This window comes from Brachycentrus maculatus, unplaced genomic scaffold (genome assembly GCF_059751285.1).
Source record: "Brachycentrus maculatus isolate JH-2025_06_01 unplaced genomic scaffold, ASM5975128v1 h1tg000285l, whole genome shotgun sequence".
In the NCBI taxonomy this organism is placed as follows: domain Eukaryota; kingdom Metazoa; phylum Arthropoda; class Insecta; order Trichoptera; family Brachycentridae; genus Brachycentrus; species Brachycentrus maculatus.
Genome location: NW_028281036.1, coordinates 389,949 through 411,983, shown reverse-complemented (window position 1 = coordinate 411,983; position 22,035 = coordinate 389,949). Strand labels below are relative to the sequence as shown.

Genomic DNA, 22,035 nt, shown 5'->3' with positions numbered 1-22,035 from the left:
TTCCCACATTTAGACAGCACGTAACATTGTACAGTTAAAAATAGTTTTAAAATAATTAATAAAAATGTCGATAATTACGGCGAGTTCCTTTTTGAAATTCAGATAAATATTTTTTATATTTGGCGTTTAATTTGTAGAACTCCATTTTAATTTATACATGAAATGTTAAAATCAATCGCATTAAATTGTATTTTATTGTTTACAACACATAAAAATAAAATTTGAGACAATTGTTTCGCCTTGTTATGGTAGTTTGAAAATGCCATAACAAGGCGGAACGATTGTCACAAATTATATTTTTAAGTGTTTTTAACAATTAAATACAAACTAGTAAATTATAAAAACCTGTGTTTGATTTTAACATCAAATGTATAATTTAATTTAAGTATATGATTAAGATTTTATGTAGGATTCAGAGACTCTTGGTCTTCAAAGGGTTAAAAGATAAGAGATTCAATGGTATTTTATATAGCGGACTTTCCATCGCCCATAAAAATGTACGGTATGCTCGTAAAACAAAAACATCGCTATTAAACGTAAAATCAATCAGATAACTTACTAACTAACTAACTAACCATCACGCCGCTTCCCCGCAGGGGTAGGCAGAGAGAATAGAACGCCACACCACACTTTCTTTGCAAACATTCTTCGCCTCTTCCACGTTCATGCATCTCCTCATACATACTCGTCGATTGTTTCGACCAATCAGATAAAGTGAGTTTATTATGTGCTAGCTCTATCAGACCGCGCGTTGCTGTTGCTTAGTCCGCTTAAGGGTGTCTCTTAAATATACAGTCAGTAAGCGACCGGCTGCGCGAGAAGTCACACGTATTGTCCATGAACATTTTTTAAATAAATGTTGGAATTAGGCGAATAAATATTTTCCATCCTTTTTTTAAACTCCTTATCTTTCAATAACTGTTTCTTTGCAAAACCATACATTTATTTAGAATAAAAACTTTTTTAAAATACAATAACGGTGTTTCAAGAATAAGAAAAATGCAACTACGTAATATTTTGAATATTAATAAAAAAATCCATGAGTACAAAAACAATATTCTTTTAACCCTTATCCACACCCAATGGTGCATAGGGCATTGCATTGTAATGACGCAGTGTTATCTTGATCGTTACTTACATGTAGACGAGGTGATCAATCCTGCGCCTCAGGGACCAGTCCAGGGTAATATTAAACAAATATTAGAGTATAAAATCACTAAAATTTATTTTCACTCCCCCCCCCCTGGGAATCGAACTCGGGGCCTCCATCACGGTAGTTAAACACGCTAATCATTACACCACTAAGAAAAAATACTGGTTACTGTTTTGTACACAGCAACGATATCAAAAATCGTCAATTTTTAGTTGTGCATATTTTCGGAATATCCAGAAAATGTACTATATCCCAGCAAAAACGGCATATTTTAACTTAATATTTACCTGCTACAGGGCAGAAAGTGTTGTTTTTGCATTTTGAAGAAAATGTTTTATTCAATTATTTTTTTAAATATACTAAATATTTTTCAAATGGGGAAAAAACATTCAGATTTTATCTAAAAAGATCTGTTGCACAGCAAAAAGTTCAATAAGTGGCTTGATATTTATTTTTAATACATTGTATTATATTTTTAAACTTTAAAAACGATCTCCTGAAAAACCAAGTTTTTTGATTTATGACGTTCTTGAAAGGAGTGATCGATATGGTATATTGGAAAACAAAGTCGTAATGTAAACACCAAGTAATTAACAACATCTTCATACAATACAGCATCCAGAGAAGGCGGATGAAATCATAAAACCGACATGTCACACGCTCTTTCCATTGTTTTTCAAACACTAGATTTTGATTGACACCCGTTTAAGAAAAATGCAAGTCAAGCTAAGATCATCATCAGAGAATTCTCTGCGCGTAAAAATACGTTATGATCGATTTTCAGATCGCTTCATTTCGCGTGTGAAAAAATATAATTAAAAAAAGAAAAATGTCTATTATTTAGGTGAGGGTAATTACTGAACCCATTGTAAGGCGTTGGAAAAAGTGGATCGCCTAAAATCCGAGTTAATTGAAAACATAAACTCAATTGTGAAAAACAAACAATGCTATGAAAGTTAGAAGAAAACGGAAAACGTTGTTTATAAAGATGAACAGTCAATTTTGATGGTTTGTTAAGATTTGAGTTAAATTTTCAGAAACAGCCACGAATTTAAACGTACAGACATTGTCGTTATGAAGTTGACTGTGAAATTCGTAAAATAACAAACATGAAACACACACAATGGTAATCTCTTGTCCCTCGAACATTTGTACTCGAAGAGTCATTCGCTTTCATTACTAATTGAACATACAAATTGTTTAGCTTCTAAAAACCTATGCACGCAATTTATGCATTTTCTCGTGAATCCTTTGAACTAAATTATTGTACGTATAAAATATATTTACTTCCCTGATTTTCATATCTTTAGACTTTCGTTCCATACATCCAAAATTACATCCATACGAAAATTTCGTTCCATTTCTGAATGAGCTTTGAAAAGACATCCCCAAAGTAAAAGCTAGCGAAGCTTTTTTACGAAAAATATAATATACTTTTTTAGCACGACTGAACAGTTATTAAGGTCCAAAGTACGATAAATCGCAAGGAATTTTACTTTTAAACCACAATTATAACGTAATTGAATTTTTCCTTAAAATACAGTTGAAAAAATCAGTATTTTTCGAAATAAATAAATGGTTTGAAAAAAAGAGTTATTGAAAGGTAATGAAAAAAAAAAACGATAAAAATATATTTTTTTAATGTGCGCGGTAACACGTCGTAATACCCCCTTAAGTTAGTCAGTTCTTTTACATCAGGCTTAAGCTATTTTAAAAAATATACTTATATAAAACTAGACGATGTGCGTCGTTTTTAAGGAATAATAGTTTATGATTGAAACAGCGTTGAAACTGTATCACAAAAAAGGCAGATGCGCCATAAACATAAAAATATAAAGTTCTTTTTTTTATCTCAGCAAATGATAAAAAAAAAGTAACATTACGAAAGTAATGAAAAGTAAAATACGATAATATTATGTAGAGAAGGGAAAGGAAAAATAGAAGAACTGGACGCACGTACAATTTCAAAATAAGTCCGTTCAACTTTAGTACAAATGATCAATTCCGTCACGAGAATTGTAATTTGAGAAGAATTGTAATCTCTGAAGCGTCCACCTGTTCAAAGCTTCAGTTTATACTAGCATATTAAATCTGCAAGTATGCCTGCAGGCGGAACATATACTCACCCATACTCGTATATAACGTATTTTGGCCTAGATTTGGTCGCGTACCCTTGAAACACGCCAAACCATTTCAGAGTGACCGTTTTTTGGAGATTAAGGAATGCTGGGACGTTCTAATTTGCATACATACTTTCTACATTATGTGTGATTGGGTATAGCCTAAGGGCAAGTTGATCACTCATTTACAGTTTGCCGGGCATTCCTCATAGGCTTTTATTGTCACCGTGTATATTGGTGGGTTTAAAAAAATACGTAAAAACATAACATGAAGTGAAAAAATGAACTAGACCAATTATAACGCAATGCACACGTCTTTGTTTAAAAAAAAGTCTGTTTCTAAATTATTTAGCTTTTTATTAAAACTTAATGTACAGAAAATAAATATTTTATTTATTGTATCGGCATTTGCTTTGTGGTAAGACTTATCTTCCAGCCAACCAAAAACAGACTAGTGATATTATTCAAAACGTTTGATTCCATATATAGCTGTTTGCAATCAGAGGGTACTTGAACATTTGAAAAGAAAACTTAAATTGCAAATCGATGATAATAAGGAAGGAAAAGGAAAAAAGGAGTTTAGGTAAGGAGGTAGAGGGAAAAACTAAGGGATGAGGTTTGATGGACGGTTGGGATTCTAATGATAGATAGTAATGTCTCAGACGTTTCTTAAAAGTTATTAGAGAGCGTGCATTTTTTACAAGGAGAGGTAATTCATTCCATCGTCTGGCCGTCATAATTATGGTGTCATAGAGGTAATAAAATGGCGTATAAAGTGTCAAAAAAGGTCAGGAGACTAACAGATTTTGAGCTGAACGATAGCTGTAACGAATTGATTACCCGGAACTGTTAATATGTTGTTATTCTGATTCACGCAACTAAGAAATTAACCAGGATCAGCACTATGAACCGTCTAGAAGGATTTGAAATGTGACTACATCGTAGAAGCTACACATTTCATGGACCGATATGGCAAGAGTTGGAAGACTGCTGACTGCTATCAAAGTCTGGAAGGTGTATATCAAAGGAGAGAAGTACGAGCTATTGCACCTAATCATTAAAGGCGAAAAAGAAGATCGACGAGATGTGGGCAGAAGACAGATCTCCTGGCTCCGAAATATATGAGATAAAATGGGAATCAGACCCGTCGAGGCGCTATTTAGAGCTGCCCAAGACAAGGACAATTACTCTCAACTGATAGTATGTATACGTCGAAGAGACCTGGCATGATACACGCAGAAGAAAAAAGATGGTTACTTGTCTATTTTTTATTGGTTGGGCGATATTTTTTCCTAGCATTATCGTCAATTTTCATTGCAAGATATCAAGTTAACAAAATGGATGTAATGGACGATGTGCAGAACATGACGATGTGAATACAGGATTTATGTGTCAAATTTTAAGGAATCTCGAAATAGCTTGACTCGAGAACAATTTGAGGTGCCCAAGGTCGTAGATGGTTGGTTATTCTTACGTAAAGTGTCATCACACAGCACACAATACATAATGTCAACTTAGCAACGTCCAAGGTTACGACCGTTGTGACAGATCCGATTGTCGGATGTCACCAACGACCGGCATTCCGCCGACAATGTCAATTTGCTCTGACTTGTCAAAAAGTTATATCAACACACGATCTGTGCCCAATCCGAGGCGAGAGACGACACGTGACGCACCTTTTGGGGTCAATTTGTTTTCTTAGCCGAAACCTACATCGAACATATATTTACGGGCTAGGATGTTTTCTTGGTGTAATAACTAAACAAACACGAAATTACAATAAACATACATGTAATATGTTATAAGCAATTTTAATGTAAGGGATATTCGAAACGAGATGGAGGCGCACGGATTTTAATAATAATAATAATAAATGTAAAGATCTATGAATGATTGTACATACTTTATAAAAAAAATTATAACCACTTTTTTAAAATAGAATTTAACCCACCTGTTTCGACAAGAACCTTTTCACCATCAGGGTTTATTCTAATTTTAAATTTAACATTTAGGATTTTTACAGAGTGTGTGTAATTTTTTTGGTGACAGTATTTTTATGTTTTTTAATGTTTTTGAATTAGGATAAACCCTGATGATAAAGTGGTTAGAACAAAGTTATTTAATTTTATAAAATAATAATAAAACCCTTATCCGCACCCCAATGGTGCATAAGGTACTGCTTCATATTAACGGAGTATTATCTTGATCGTTTTACACATGAAGGAAAGGTGATCAGCCCTCCGCTTCAGGTACCAGTCCAGGGTAGTATTGAATAAATATTACAGTGAAAAAATCACTTATATTTATTTGCCCCTCCTGGGAATCGAATCCGGGACCTCCAGAACGGTAGCCGACCGTGCTGACCATTACACTACGGAGGCGGACATACTGACTAATTTTATAAAGTTTATAAAATGTGCCACAAAGTATCTGCGGAAAACATTCAAGAAAATATTGTACATACCTTTGGATCTTCATTTACTTTTCCAAATAAATCAAAACAAAAAGTCAGTCTGAAATCGCTCACTCCGTTCAAGAACGTCATAAATCAAAAATCCTCAATTTTCAGTTGTGCATGTTTTTGGAATGCCCAGAAAATGTACTATATCCCAGCAAAAGAGGCATATTTTAAACTTAATATTTACCAAATTATTTCGAGAAATAAAAATACTTTGTATTCTGATCCACTCACATTTTTATTTTTCCAACTAGTTTCGGCAACAACCTGTTGCCCTCTTCAGGGTTACATTTATAACAGGGTTACAGTTATAAATGTAACCCTGAAGAGGGCAACAGGTTGTTGCCGAAACTAGTTGGAAAAATAAAAATGTGAGTGGATCAGAATACAAAGTATTTTTATTTCTCGAAATAATTTATGAAGATGATCCACAAAGTTAATGCTTTCAATATTCAAAACTTAATATTTACCCGCTATAGAGCAGAAAGTGTTGTTTTTGCATTTTGAAGAAAATTGTTTAATATTTTTTATTGTTTAATAATTTTTTTAACATATTAAATATTTTTCAAATGTAGAATAAACCTTCAGGTTTTACCTAAAATCTGTTGCACCGTAAAAAGTTCAATAAGTGGCTTCATATTTATTTTTAATGCATTGTATAATATTTTTAAACTTTAAAAGCGTTCTCCTGAAAAATCAAGTTTTTCAATTTATGACGTTCTTGAAAGGAGTGAGCGAAATGTCAAAAGATATGCTTATTTCAAATACCTTCATCTATTTGCTCACCATTCGTTTTCTAGTCCATTTGAAGCCGATGATCTACATTTTAATTTATGTGCATTTCAATGTGACATTCCAAATAATTTCCAGCTTATTATCTGTGTTGCAGATTTGTAACACACCAGTTTGTTTCATCTCAATTACTCAAAATACCTCCGCGTCCAACGGCTCGCGTTCGTGAGACCGGAGTGCATTTAATTTACATGCATTTTTCGCTAATGAATACGTAAATATCATATCATTGTGCTTAAAAAACTGTGCAGACAAAAGAAATGTTGCTCGCTTTGCAAAACGTGGGCAACGAATTAGTACCGCTTGTTACTTTAACAATAGATCCAGTGTTGTACTTGTGTCATTAAAATGGTACCTCTGAGAAGAATATAGACCAAGAATGTGTTTATTTTTTCATCTTAATGGGTTTCTTAAGTATAGACTACCGTTTCATCAGCGTTGTTTAATTCTATGTGTCGTATATTTGCGTGGGACAGTCTAATAGCGGGTGATGTATGTAGGTGTGGTTGAATCTTGTACCATGGGAGAGATTGTCTTGAAAACAAAACAAAGAAAAAGTGATTGTCACTGAACTACTTGTGGTATATTTGGGAACACCTTACAGGGCCGGAAGGATCAAGTCACATTGGCAGATGTGAGAGTCATCTGTTATGATCGGTAATAAAGTAGGTTGGATCTGTCATGCATATCGCTCACTCCTTTCAACAACGTCATATATCCAAAATCGTCAATTTTTAGTTGTGCATGTTTTCGGAATGCCCAGAAAATGTACTATATCCCAGCAAAAGCGGCATTTTTTAAACCTAATATTTACCCGCTACAGGGCAGAAAGTGTTGTTTTTGCAATTTGAAGAAAAGGTATTTTTTAATTATTTTTTTATATAAACTAAATAATTTTCAAATGGAGAAAAAATATTCAGGTTTTACCTAAAAAGATGTATGGCACAGTAAAAAAATTCAAAAAGTGGCTTGATATTTATTTTAAATTCATTTCATTATATTCTTAAACTTTAAAAACTGTCTACTAAAAAATCAAGTTTTTTGATATATGACGTTGTTGAAACAAGTGAGCGATATGTGCGATGTGTTCCTTGTACTTGAATAAAAAACAAAACTTGATGTCTTCTCATCTTACAAATATAGTATAATGTACTTGTTTGTCATTATGACTTATAATCTTCATCGCTTGCTTTGATCATTAATGATTCCTAAGTACTATTTTTATCATTCTGTGCGTGTCATGTCAGGTTCCCATGATGTCAACTGTAGCTTGTGAGTAATTGTCCTTGTCTTGGGCAAATGGGCAGCTCTGAACAGCGCCTCGACGGTCCTGTTGTTCCCCGTCCAATCTCGTATATTCCGGAGCCAGGAGATCTGTCCTCTGCTCACACCTCGTCGACACTCCATTTTGCCTTTTATGATGAGGTGCAATAGCTCGTATTTCTCTCTTCTAAACACATGCCCAGATAGGACATCTTCCAAACCTTGATACCAGTCAGAAACTGTCTACCTGCTTTTGCTCTTTGGAGCACATTTCGCTCACTCCTTTCTAGAACAACGTCATAAATCAAAAAACTTGATTTTTCAGGAGAACGTTTTTAAAGTTTAAAAATATAATACAATGTATTAAAAATAAATATCAAGCCACTTATTGAACTTTTTACTGTGTAACAGACCTTTTTAGGTATAACCTGAAGGTTTTTTCTCCATTTGCTGTACATTTTCTGGGCATTCCGAAAACATGCACAACTGAAAATTGACGATTTTTGATACTGAAAGGAGTGAGCGATTTGCGTTACTGATCATATCGGTCCATGGAATGAGTAGCATTCTAAGATGTAGCCACATTTCGTCTCTTATCTCTTCAAAGTGCTGATCTTGAGGGTCCACGATTCAACTCCGTACAAAAGTACTGACCGAACATAACAAGTAACCATTCTTTGCCAAAGTTTCAGATTAAGGCTATTGTTACCGAATAGATCTCTCTCTCTAAGTAACTATCATGTAACGAATCAAGAAAACATCACGAAAACCTTTCAGACAAAGTTGTCACTCGTATTGTCGCTAGAGCCGGAAGGAAAAACAGCGGTATATGCATACATGTCACATATGAATACGAGTCCATTATGACCATTTACGTTACCTAATAACATAATGCGCTTAGTTAGTACACAAGGCAGTCTTACGTGCGGACCAGATGCGATTTTTCCTTTCCGTGCGCAAACCACATATCTCCCACAAGCTGGCAGAACTGGTAATCAACGTGCCATTATGGTGTTACGAAACCAGGTTCAATGGTTTACAGAAGAGCGAAAACGACCGTTTTCTTAATGGAGATTACCAGCAACAACTACAAAACATTAACAACAACAAAAAACAGTTCCACACATTCATTAAAATTAATTTACTTTATTAGGCACGGATGAGAACAGATCTCATTTAATGTTTGCCACTTTATGTTGACACACATTCACTGCTTCCTCCGTATTCATTTCGATGTTTTGACATGCCCACCAGAGGCGCGCATTCTAAATAGGCAGAAAAGCAGTGCTTACCCTGGATTGCTCGCGTTCTATATAGAAACACGACCAGTGCCTACAATGACATATCCTTACACAACTCTACTGCCTACCATGATTAAAAACTGTGCACGCCACTGATGCCCACATATTACAAATTCCAGTCTCACAATTATTTTACTATATTTTTTTATAATTTTGAATGGTGCAAAGAACATTGCATTCGATAATGCAGTGTTTACATAATTCTTCAAACATTATCCGCACTCCAATTGGCACTGCATCATATAAACGCGTGTTATTTTTATCGTTAACACATAAAAGAAAGGTGATCAGCCCCCCACTTCAGGAAGTAATCCAGGATATTAATAAATAAATATTAAAGTAAAAAATCACTTAAATTAATTTGACACCCCCTGGGAATTGAACCCGTGAACGGTAGCCGAGCGTGCTGACCTTTACCTACGGAGGTGGACAATATAATACAAGACGGTAAAGTGTTTAGCCTGGCATCCGTAAAATACTAGTGACTTTTTTATCATCCATAGGAAATCGAATTGAAGAGACCACACTGCACTGCAAAGGAATATAATACTATAACTTAAATAGCCATAGTAATTTATGAAGTAAAATAGTTCTGAATAGAGGTGGGCATAAAGTATATATTGCTTCGTATAATACATTTCATAAATAAGGAATATTAATAAAACACCAACAAAACTTAATAGATTTAGAAATGCGATCTACAACATTTTGAGTGTGTCCAAATACTTGTTCACAAATCTGGATTATCTCCAATTATAGGAGTATTTTTCATATTATTTTTTGACATCTCATCAAAGATGAAGAAGCATATGGAAGTCTGGGCATTTACGGGGCTAAATACCGTCATAGGCTGGTTTGAGTGATCACTTTACACACGTGTAACATTCACCAATTCTACCCATTATCGACAACCACACTACTCAAATTCTTGGATGTTCTATATATATATGAACCAATTTTGAAACATTGTTCTTGAATCACTAGAACTTCACTAGAGACGTCTATTGGTGAGATGAAAAGAAGCTTTTTATTATTAGTAATCATTAATAATAATAATAACCATATCCGCTCCCTAGGTGGAGCATATGGAGTCCACAAACTGTCTCCAGGCTTTTCTGTCAGCTGCCAGCTCCCTTGCATCCTCCCAAGTCAGATCCGCGTCGCGAAGTTCTGACGAGAACTGCCGACGAATTGTCAGCAATGGTCGTCCTGGGCGGCGCGAACCTGATGCCTTGTAAAAGAGGCAAGCTTGATTAAGGCTCTCAGGAGGCATGCGGAGTACGTGGCCAAGCCAACTGAATCGCCTTTTTTTGACGACAGTTGTGACCAAGATTTGCTGCGTCCTACGCCTTATCTCTTCATTCCTCACAAAGTCAAACCGCCGCACGCCTAAGATTCTCCGCAAACACCTGTTCTCAAAGCTTAGTACACGGCTGCTTTGGGCCCTTGTAAGGTGCCATGTTTCACAGCCGTATAAGAGAACAGGAGCAATGCAGGCATTGTATAGGCGGCATTTGGTTTTCACCGAGTATAAATCCGATCTCCAGACAGCCTTCATACTGTTGAATGCGGACCCAGCGAGTCCTAATCGCACTCCCAGTTCCTTTTGAAGGCTGCCATTTTCAGTCGCGTACACTCCCAAGTACTTGAAACTCTCGACCCTTTCGATGCGCTGGTTACTCAACGTCAAGGGTTGTTGGGCATCTAGGCATGAGCTGTTGCACAACACATGGGTTTTTGCAACATTTATTGTAAGCCCCATGTGCGTAGAGTACCTATTTACCCTGTCGACGATCAATTGAAGACCCTCGACGGAGTCATCAATTAAAACAGCATCATCTGCGTACTCTAGGTCGCAGAGTTTCCGGGAGGGGGAGATGGATATACCTCGGTCAGATGGTAATGACTTTCGAAGAATGAAATCCATGAGGATGATGAAGAGAAACGGTGCAAGGACGCAGCCTTGTCTGACTCCGGTAGAGACCCCAAACCAATCCGTGACAACATCGTCAACTCTCATTCGGCATTCACTATTGAGGTGAAGGGACTTAATTAGCTCCACTAATTTCGCAGGCACCCCATAAGCTTCCAGTACTTTCCAGAGTGTGGGCCTGTGCGGACTATCAAACGCTTTCTCATAGTCTACAAAACACATCGCCAGAGAACTGTTAAATTCCTGGCTCTGCTGTAGAATGTGGCGAATATTATGGATTTGATCCGCACAGGACCTGCCAGGCAGAAACCCTGCCTGGTTTTCTCTGAGCACCTGCATAATGGGGGCTCGGATTCTCTGCAAGATTACGTGGGCAAGCACCTTCCCAGGTACGCTGAGTAGCGTAATGCCGCGGTAGTTGTCACAGTTGAGTGGATCACCCTTCTTATGTAACACGGTAATCTCCCCATTTACCCAGTCTCTAGGGCATCGCTCTTCTTCCCACACACTGGACATTAATTGGTGTAAAGGGCCAATAATGCCAGTAACGCTGCATTTCAAGAATTCCGGGTGGATACCATCAACACCAGGGGCAGTCCCATTTTTTAGTAATCATTACAATATTATAATAATCTTGAATCTTTTATATGTCCTTTTTAGTAAAACACAATATTTATTTATTTATTTTATTCTATTCGTTTGGGATTTTTTTTTTACTAGAGACTTCACTAGAGACATCTATTGGTGAGATGAAAAAACGAGATTCAGACTTCCATATTCTTCTTCATCTTTGTTAAGATGTCAAAAATAACAGAAATGCGATGTTAAAATAAAACGTATCCATACACACATAATGTGTATGGAAATCAACAAAATCAATATTTCTCAACAAAACTGATCTCACATTTTCAAAATTGTGAAAATATTCTAAGCAACCTGCGCTTTCATAACTCTACGGTAATAATTGTTTGTAAACATGTCTAATATAATATTTAGCAAACGTACTATACCATATTTTACCACGCATTTGCACACGACTTTGTATACGGAAACAGCATTATGTCTGCGAATTATAATAGCACATATCAATCACATTACATAACACGCGAGACTGTGAATCAAGAGGTGAAAGATGTCTGTATGTGCGACCTACGATTTCATAATGCCTATCCAATAGATTCCCATACAAATTTAGGTCGTCTAGCCAAATGTCAGAATCAGATAGTAAAAACTAATCACAAAGTTTAATATAAAAAAAAAATAACTAACCATCACGCTGCTTCTCCGCAGGGGTAGGCAGAGAGAATAGAGCGCCACACCACTCTGTCCTTGCATACATTCTTCGCCTCTTCCACGTTCATGCATCTCCTCATACATACCCGCCGATTGTTACGACTCCTAACCTGACCACTTTCAAGTATAATATCTAATAATATATAAGTTTAATATCTAATAATATAATAGTGAAAATAAAATGTAACTTTGTTTTAAAATCGCTATAAATATTTAATTACAACTTAATAATGTCTACCGGTTTCGTCGAAGCTAACTGCTTCTTTATCAAGACTGATTAATACTAAAACACTATCTACTTAACAAAATTCAAAATATTTTGACGGTAGCTTGGATAGATCTCAAGTGGATTTATTTTTTGTGTTGGTTGTTGCATTTAATTATAAAATGGAAAATCACAAGGTTAGTGCTTCAAATATAAATTATATATAATAGTTGAATCATAAAAATAGCTTCATTAATTATACTTGAATGAAATTTTGATATTTTTTTATAATTAAACACTTGCATAACCAGTTAATGAGTTTTATTTTATAACACACGACTAGTTTCGACAGAATATATATACAGTATCTACTCAATGAATTAGGGCCACCCATTATTTTTTTGAATACTCTGAAATCTTTTGGATTATTATATTTATTTTACATAAATACTTTAAGTTTTCTATTGACATCTAATATCATGTATATTACCTTCAATAATATGTAAAATATACCTGGATTATTTAAGCCTTTACAAAATTTCAAACCCTTTTTCTGAGAAAGGTCCCCAATTAGCACAGGTAGACAGATAGTTGAAAGTTAAAATAATAGTCCTATCTTATTTATTAGTGAAGTTTCTTGAGTTCTGGTTGTTGTTTTGTTCAGAGAGGTTATATAGTTATCGTGTCTTGTGAAAAAAACTTAATTTTTAATTTTAGTTCATAAAGTATAAAATTTTTTTGTAAACACAAGTGTTTTTTTTTGAAAAGGACAAAATGGGAAAAAGTAAAGACATTTCTGAGGAAAAAAAGTCTAGTGTTATAGTGCTACTGAAATTAGGAATACTATCTAATAGAGAAATTTCAAAAAAAGAAAACGTTTCTCGTCAAACAGTGGACATAATTTCAAAATCAATAAAAAATCAGTCACCCGCCACCAGCAATCGGCGAAAGAACTGTCGTAGGATTAGAAAAACAACACCGAGGACTGATTGAAAAATCGTTCAAAGTGCCTTAGAAAATCGTAGTGCATCAGCAAAAACATTAAAAATAAAATTGGAAGAAGAGGGTATAAATATATCGGTATCAACACTGAGGCGACGTCTTTACGAAGTAAATCTGAAATGCAGGCGCCCTGTAAAAGTACCAAAATTGACACCACGAATGAAAGCGGATCGATTAAAATGGGCCAGGCTACATCGAAATTACTCGGTTGATGATTGGAAAAAGGTATTTATTTAAATTGAATTTTCAACATATCATTTTAGTAAATAAACTTATATATTTGAATTAAACTTAAATTTTCATTATTTTTCAGGTCATCTTTAGTGATGAGTGCCGGTTAGAAGCCGTGACAGAGAGCCGTCAATTCGTCAGGAGAACATCAATGGAACGTTACAATGAGGCCTGTGTGGTAAAAGTTATCAAACAACCCCCGGCAACAATGATATGGTCATGTATTATTAACAATTTACCTGGACCGTTGTTTTTCGTGGAAGGAACAATGAACCAAAATTCCTATAAGCAGGTCCTCGAACGAATTTTATTGCCCTTCTACCATACACTCGACCCAATAGAAGGTCCATACACCTTCATGCAGGATGGGGCACCTTGCCACCGGGCTAAATCAATAATAAAATTTTTGTCTAACAAAAATCTGCCTTTGCTCCCCTGGCCTGGAAATTCTCCGGACCTTAATCCTATAGAAAACGTATGGAGCATGTTAAAAAATAAGGTATACTCATTTCCAAATCCGACAGTAGACTGTCTAAAAAAAATGTTCAAAAAATTTGGTCAGAAGACGAAGAAATAAAAAACATGATAAAACAGTGCATTTTAAGTATGCCAAAAAGAATTGAGGCAGTTATTTCTGCCAAAGGTGGAAATACTAAATACTAACTATATTTATATGAAAATATATGCATAATTTAAGCGTAATAAAGTGTTCATGTGTAAATAAAATTCAATGTTGTTTTATTCAAGGTTTTCTCTGAGTTATTCCTGTTTGAATTGAGAAATTGCGCGAAATTCTGCGTGGCCCTAATTCATTGAGTAGATACTGTATATATATATATATATATATATATATATATATATATATATATATATATATATATATATATATATATATATATATATATATATATATAAGTTGATGGGGTAATAAATAGAGGAGACGGGGGGGGGGGGGTTAAGGAACGGGATTTTTTGGAAAAGGAAACATAGATAATAATGGTGACGTATTTTGAAACAGCATATCATTAACTAACGTTTTATCAAAATTATTTTTTTTTATGTATTTCTAAATTTTCTAAATTGTTCATGACTTGGCCTTTACTTATGACTTTATTTGCTTCATTAATTAACTCAGCAGTCACTCTGTGATAAAATCTATACATTATTTATTGAAGTTTTACTTGGTAAATACCACTATTTCTTCGAAATCTATTGTGACACGCGTTTCGATGCATCCTGCATCATTTTCAAATACCAAGCTTACCTTTTCTCGCTTTGAGCAGTAGAATGCTCAGTCGGATAATACGTTAATTCACGTTTTAGGTCCAAGTTAAATCACTTCTTATATAACAGTGTATAGCTTATGGTAAATTTTATTCCTTGGCGCGGAACAGTTGTTAGATTTTACTTTTCCAGTGAAAATAAGTCTTCGTGGGCAGTAAGAGGCAAAAGTGATAGTAATATTGTGAAGTGTTTTGTGATGCAATGGCTGGAATTTCCTATTCGTGTTTTTGATAAGCTAATTTCCATTGTGCACTAAATTTTGTTTCATTTGAATTATGTTTCTCATTTGAATAATCCTAAAATAACCTTTTAATTAGAGCAAAGAGAAATTTTAAGGTGACGAAACCTTACATTTACAACATTTTGAGTGTGTCGTTTACAACATTTACAACGTTTACAACATTTTAAGTGTGTCCAAATACTTGTTCGCAAAATCTGGATTAACTACAGGAGTTATTTTCATATTGTTTCAGACTTCACTAATATAATATAAGAGTTTCTGCGGAATAAAAAAGCTTCTTTACATCTCACCAATAGATGTTTCTAGTGAAGTTCTAGTGACTCAAAAACAAGGTTTCTAAATTGGTTCATATATCGCCCACTCCTTTCAAGAACGTCATAATACAAAAACCGTCAATTTTCAGTTGTGCATATTTTCAGAATACCCAGAAAATGTACTATATCATAATGTACTATGGCATATTTTTAACTTAATATTTACCCGCTACAGGGCAGAAAATGTTGTTTTTGCATTTTGAAGAAAAGGTATTGTTTAATTATTTTTAAAAATAAACTAAATATTTTTTATATGGAGAAAAAACCTTCAGGTTTTACCTAAAAAGTTTTGTTGTACAGTAAAAAGTTCAATAAGTGGCTTGATATTTATTTTTAATACATTGTGTTATACTTTTTAACTTTATAAACGTTGAAATCCTGAAAAATCAAGCATTTTGATTTATGACGTTCTTGAAAGGAGTGAGCGATATATAGAACTTCCAAGAATTTGAGAAGTGTGGTTGTCAATAATGCGTAGAATTGGTGAATGTTACACGTGTGAAAAGTGATCACATAAACCAGCCTATGACGGTCGGCAGCCCCGTAAATGCCCAGACTTCCATATTCTTCTTCATCTTTGATGAGATGTCAAAAATAATACGTCGAAACGTGTTTGCATACATATTTAAATAAAAAAATAATAAAAAAACCGATATGCAGATGAGTTGAAGAATGGCATTTTCCATCTCGACGTATCGTGCCGGTTGCCAAATGAAATTATTCATCTGACCCACCTCTAGTAGCTATGGATGGCGTTACGAAACGCTCATTGTGAAGACGCGCGCTGTGGTGACTGTGGTGGGTGAAATCGAAAGTGGATTTCTGCTCGGATCTTCGTGAGAGTGCTACCATGTTGGGCGAATTCGGTTCCGCAAGACGAAGACCATAAAAATATGACCAATCTTCATTACTTCACTTGGGTGGATGTAGCATTGAATACAATATAATACAAGAAATAACACAACACAACAACATGCACCTTCTCTAATAACTTTTAAGAAACGTCCGAGACATTACTTTTTATCATTAGAATCCCAACTGTCCATCAAACCTCCTCCCTTAGTTTTTCCCTCTACCTCCTTCCTTAAACTCTCTTTTTCCTTTGCCCTCCTTATTATCATATTTTGTAATTTATGTTTTTTATATGTTTAATTTGTAATTTATGTTTTTTTTTAATGTTCAAGTACTATCTACCCTCTGATTGCAAACAACTATGGTATCAAACATTTTGATCAATATCACTAGTCTGTTTTTAGTTGATTGGAAGACATTGCTTTTTAGCAATAAACCCGCCAATGATTTTATTTTTATTTTCTGTACATGAAGTTTCAATAAATAAACAAGAAAGACAGTGAATAAGTTACGTCGAATGTGCGGCAAAACGTTTGATAGATGTTAGAATGGTGATATAAGGAAAGAATACAAGGCTGAGATAAGCATTACCTACAAAATGATAAGAAAGGTGTGTTGAGATAGTTTAGGCATGTGAATGGAATGAGTGAAGAAAGATAAGTAAAACAAATTTATGAGGCGAATGTGGTTGGTGATAGAAGCAGAGGAAAACTTGGCATGACCAAGTATTGTTTCAAATACTGGTGGTCAGGTCAGGAGTCGGGATAATCGGCGGGTATGTATGAGGATATGCATGAATGTGGAAGATATTTGCAAAGACAGATTGGTGTGACGTTCTATTCTCTCTGCCTATTCCTGTGTCACGAAGCCTAGATGCTTCTGCATCAGAAGCAGGAATGCGGCGCGATGGTTAGCGAGTTATATAAATTATGGTGTGTTTATAATACTATTACTTAAAATAAAATAATACGGTGTTTGAAAGTGATTCGGAATGCATCGAAACACATCGGCTGTCCAAAATGAAAACACAGTAAGGGACATTTTTTTTAGTAGGTTTTTTTTTTGCATTTTTGGACTAAGTAGATAAGAAGTAAGTCCAAAAATGCAAAAAAAATGTACTACAAAAAAATTCCCTTACTGTGTTTTGAGTTTAGACAGCCGACGTGTCACAATAGATTTAAGAAATAGTGGTAGTTACTAATTAAGACTTAAATAAAAAATAGAAAAAAATATCAAAGAAATTATACTGTTCAAACAATACAGAGCTCGCATCATTTGAGAAGGCGAAGACGACCAATTTACAGCGAGCCAAAAAAAATCTCAATTTTTCGATCAGTATGTTTGCGCGTACGTGTCACATAGGGAGAAATTCGTTACGTAAAGGTTATACGGACAGGTTTTTTTTTTCGGCAATGGCGACTAATCGGCATAGTCCGTTTTCTAATTCAATGTCTCCAACTTACAAAACCACCTAACGCCGCGTTTCACCGCGAATTAATTCACAACGCACTGGCCGGCCCATTCACGACGGCTCGGGGCGATTCGTCATTTCGGCCGCCTCAGCCGCCTCGGACACGGAGGAGTGGAGAAATTGCGCTGGCCGACTGCTTTCACCGCCTGCATATTTCGATCGCTCTCCTATGATACAACACGCCGGTAATCGGCTCGCATTACGTGCCGGGCCGGGCGTCTCCTGTGTGCCCTTGTTTCGCGACGATCCAACAATGACCCGCCGATTGCGGACAGCCTTCAACCTGACGGCGCTTGTGTCGCAACTCGGCCTTAAATCGCGAGAGAGTGATTTGTCACATATTTTAAACTAAAACAGCGAATGGTGATAGTAAACCATTCTTATCGTTTCAAAGTGTTCGTCCGATGGTATTCTTCAAATTGCCTTGATAACGGTTAGGTTAGGTTAGTTAAGGTTAGATTAGTTTGTAGTTCAAAGCGTTTTTCGGATGATATTTTTCAAATTGCTTTAATGAAGAAAAGGTTATGTTATTTTTTCATTACTTGACTCGGCAGTCACTTTGTGTTGAAATCTATCCATTTTTAATCAATGTTTTACTCAGCAAATACCACTTTTATTTATTGGTTTGGCGTTTAATTTATAGAACTCCATTTTAATATATGTATTAATTTTAAATCAAACACAGATTTTTGAGTCTACTAAGTAGTATTTATTAACAAAAACACATAAAAAAATAATGTTGTGACAATTTTTTCGCCTTGTTAGGGCATTATCAAATGAATGGCATTCGTTTGATAATGCCCTAACAAGGCGAAACAATTGTCACAACATTAATTTTTGATGTGTTTTTTTTAAATAAAATACAACCTGGTAGACTCAAATAATCTGTGATTGATTTAAAATTAATACGCAAAATACCACTATTAGGATTTAAATAGTGGTATTTAATAAGTAAAACACTAATTAAAAATACTTTGAAGTTCGAAGCGTTTTTAGGTGATATTTTTCAAATAGCCTCGATGAAAGTAAGGTAAGGTTAGGTTAGTTTGAAGTTCGAAGCGTTCATCTGATGATATTCTTCAAATTGCCTGCATGAAGGTTAGGTTAGGCTATTTTTTTTATTAATTGACTTGGCAGTCACTTTGTGGTAAAATCTATCCATTTTATATTAAAGATTTACTCAGCAAATACCACTATTAGTATTTAAATAGTGGTATTTACTAAGTGAAACTTTAATTTTAAAAAAGTCTGAAGTTCGAAGCGTTTTCAGGTGATATTTTTCAAATAGCCTCGATGAAGATCGGCTGTCCAAACTCAAAACATAGTAAGGGCACATTTTTTTGTAGTATGTTTTTTTTTGCATTTTTGGACTAAGTAGATAAGAAGTAAGTCCAAAAATGCAAAAAAAATGTTCTATAAAAAAATGTCCCTAACTGTGTTTTAAGTTTGGACAGCCGAGGTTAGGTAAGGTTAAGTTAGTTTGAAGTTCGTAGCGTTTATCTGATGATATGTTTTAAATTGCCTCGTTTAAGGTTGGGTTAAATTAGTTTTTTTTTGTAGATGGGAGTTGCATTTATTTGTTACCTTGCTTATTATGTAAAAGGTTTAAAGATCAAGTAGAGGATTTTTTTTGCTTCTAGCTAAAATCATGTTTTATTTTAATCTGTATTGAGAACTGGAGGGATAATCTGTTGTGGGCCAAGTAGGAACTTCTCAGCATTTGCTCATTGCTGGGAGGAAACCACGTAAAACTCCTCAGGAGAAGCCGGACTATTGTCCATCGTCAACGGACCTTCCGTTCCAGTAGAAGAGGGTTCGGCATTTTGTGTCCTAGCTTGGTTTATGGTACCAATGCCCTTCACTATTTTTATAGTGTTATCGATCTATTGATCCTGTTATATAAAAAAATGTGTGAGCATCTTAGGGTTTACGACCTGGCATTAGGCTGGCTTGAGAGATCACTTTACTTATTGCGTGACGTTTACCATTCTGTACATTAATAAAACTAGCAAAACAACCATCGAGCCACTTCCCCGCAGGGTTAGATAGAGAGAATAGAACCCCACACCACTCTTTGCAAACATTCTTCGCCTATTCCACGTTCATGCATCTCCTCATACATACCCGCCGATTGTTTCGACTTCTAGCCTGACCGTTTTCAAATATTTGAAATACCTGATCGTGCCAAGCTTTTCTCGGTCTTTCTCTGCTCCTTTTTCCAACATTCGCCTCATAAATTTGTTTTACCGTTCTTTCCTCACCCATTCGTTCTACATGTCCGAAACATCTCAACATACCTTTCTTAATGTTATCGATAGTGGTTATCTCAGCTCAGCATTCTGCATATTATTAAACATCCCTATTGCATAGACAGATGTTTCATATCATGCTAAGACACTTATAATAATACACGATCATCCGTAGGGAGAACAATCCAGTGTCTGATAAAATAAACAATACTAATATTACCATTCATTTAGTTGCTAGTTTAACAAAACAAGTTGAGAGAGTAAAATTTTTGAAAATTCCAGAGAAAGTTCAGAGAATCTTACCGATGAAAACGAATGTTGGCATTAAGAAAATGATGAGAATACATTGAACAAACACATAAAACAGAAAGCCCTGTATGTGCGCGGAGAGTTTATGGAACAAATTATTACCCATCGAAGTAGTCGTGTTAAAACAATATGTCTGTAAGTGCTATTAGTAAAGAAAGCGAAGATGAATAGTTCACGAAGTATATGAACAATATAGAAACTGAATCGAATGGCAGACACCAGGAACCTTTTGAAGGTTCGGTTTAAATATAATAAATAATTATCTACAACATTTTGAGTGTGTCCAAATACTTGTTCACAAATCTGGATTATCTCCAATTATAGGAGTATTTGCATTTTTTTTTATATCTCATCAAAGATGAAGAAGAATCTATGACGGTCGTCAAGCCCGTAAATGTCCAGATTTCCATATTCGTCTTCATCTTTGATGAGATTTCAATTTTGTTTTTATATCTGTACTAATACTTCTACTACCATCACGCCGTTTCGCTGCAGGTGCAGGCAGAGAGGATGGAATACCACACTCTTCTGTCCTGACATACACTCCTAGCTTCCTTTACATCCATACATCTATCTAGTCATACTCGCCCTCCGATTGCGTAGACTTTTGACACCACCAGATTTTAGGGTCTGATTCATCTAGTCGTGTCAAGTATTTTTCAGCTGTCTTCGCCCTATTCTACCTTTCACATGTGCCAAATATACTTTCTTAGCCATTATTTTGCTATCCATTCACTCCTCATATCCTAGGATGTTCAGGATTCTATCTTCTTTCATTTATAAAGATCGATAAATGTCTTCTATCAAGTTGTCTTCTATAAAATTGATACATACATCATCCGTAGGGTGAATAATATAATATCTAGTATCTTATATAATAAATAACGATAATATGGTAACCTCTCAAGAAGTGAGATATTCATGAAAAGGTGCAGAGTGCGTTTTTTATACGTTTTACACCCTGCAGAGTGCGTTTTTTACGTTTTTAAAAAAAAATCAAGCATTTGAGATTTTTATGTTCGAGTATAAGACGCACCTGAATTTTGGAGACGATTTTTTTATAAAAATTGTGCATTTTTTAGTCTGTAAAATACGGTATTATTTTTAGTGTATTGTCTCCAATTCAGCGATCTATATATAAGCTAATTGATAAAAGTGGTGACGGGTACGCGAAACTCTGTTCTCAATTGATTAGCAAACACAAACGCCAATGCAATCATAAATCCTTGTGCAACAAACGTGCAAACAAGAATGTACAACGTAAACGGAAGACGCGAAAATCAGCAGAACGCACGTAGATCACTTTCACCGCCAGAACGACTTGACGATGTTCCGATCACAGTCAGGTGTTGTGACAAGAACGACGGCCGGTTGAAGATCGAGCAGGAAGTCGCGACTCGGCGAATGCGGTTGCGTTCCACTACGAACACGGACGGCATGAACAAAACAACACGATTGAAAAACACCGTGCAATGAAGAATACTCAATAAGGCAGGAAATCATATTAAAAGCATACCGTTTGAAGATACGTAATGATATGTCGATGATGAAGAAAATGGGCGGT

The 22,035-nt window shown here is 35.2% G+C and overlaps 2 protein-coding genes across 2 annotated transcripts in view; one reads left to right on the top strand and one right to left on the bottom strand.

Moving 5' to 3' along the window:
* The window catches only part of Flo2 (flotillin-2), a 547,503-nt gene that overhangs the window by 285,820 nt on the left and 239,648 nt on the right, over positions 1 to 22,035 (bottom strand). The window lies entirely within an intron of this gene.
* The window catches only part of LOC148305109 (uncharacterized), a 44,834-nt gene that overhangs the window by 1,142 nt on the left and 21,657 nt on the right, over positions 1 to 22,035 (top strand). The window lies entirely within an intron of this gene.